Source organism: Papio anubis, chromosome 11 (genome assembly GCF_008728515.1).
Source record: "Papio anubis isolate 15944 chromosome 11, Panubis1.0, whole genome shotgun sequence".
Taxonomy (NCBI): Eukaryota; Metazoa; Chordata; class Mammalia; order Primates; family Cercopithecidae; genus Papio; species Papio anubis.
The window spans coordinates 36,909,641-36,910,516 of NC_044986.1; the positions used below are offsets into that span (position 1 = coordinate 36,909,641).

An 876-nucleotide genomic window follows, 5' to 3' on the forward strand; every position below is an offset into this window, starting at 1 on the left:
TCCCAGGTTCAAGCGATTCTCCTGCCTCAGCTTCTCGAGTAGTTGGGATTACAGGTGCCTGCCATCACACCTAGCTGAGTTTTGTATTTTTAGTAGAGAAAGGGTTTCACCATGTTGATCAGGTGGGTCTCAAACTCCTGACCTCAAGTGATTGGCCCATCTCAGCCTCCCAAAGTGCTGGGATTACAGGCATGAGCCACAGTGCCTGGCCTGAAACAATTTTTTTTTCTTGATATGGAATGCTTCATGAATTTGCGTGTCATCCTTGCATGGGGGCCATGCCAGTCTTCTCTGTATTGTCCCAATTTTAGTATATGGGCTGCCGAAGTGAGCACTGTCATCACTTCTTTTAAGTGTTCAGGTCTACTGTTCTGACCCTTGGGAGTCAATGTATTTTGTGATTCAAACTTTTTCAGATTTTACAAAGGTGCATAATTACAGAATATCCTTAGTGTGCTTGAGGTAGCAACTCACAACAGTCAAATTCATTAATATTTCTGCAGTGAAACATATGAGTATTCACATTAAGTGAGATAACTAAAGAATATAAATAGCACCACATCAGTTTGGATCAGGTGGTGAAGCCAAATAAATTCACTATAAACTTGGAAAACAAACACGAAAACAAAACAGCCTTGTGGTTCCAGGGATTTTTGCCTGGGGGAGTTCCAGATGAGAGACTGTTGACCTGTTACTATGGAAGCATCAGGAAAGCCTGAACGCATTGTGTTGTTACAGTGCTGCTGCTCACTGAGGAGATTGACTGCGGCTTATTTTTATTTTTGCCTTTTGACTTGCTGTTTTAATTTTTAATTTTTCTGCACTGAGTATTAATTATTTTTTTGCCTATAGTTTCTTGAATTTCAATCGATTCAG

At 40.5% G+C, this 876-nt stretch overlaps 1 non-coding gene across 1 annotated transcript; it reads right to left on the minus strand.

The window, feature by feature from the left end:
- Positions 1-228: 228 nt before the first annotated feature.
- Positions 229-335, minus strand: LOC116269555. Its single transcript, XR_004177181.1, has one exon. It is a non-coding gene; the product is annotated as a U6 spliceosomal RNA (small nuclear RNA).
- Between the last annotated feature and the right edge of the window lie 541 nt (positions 336-876).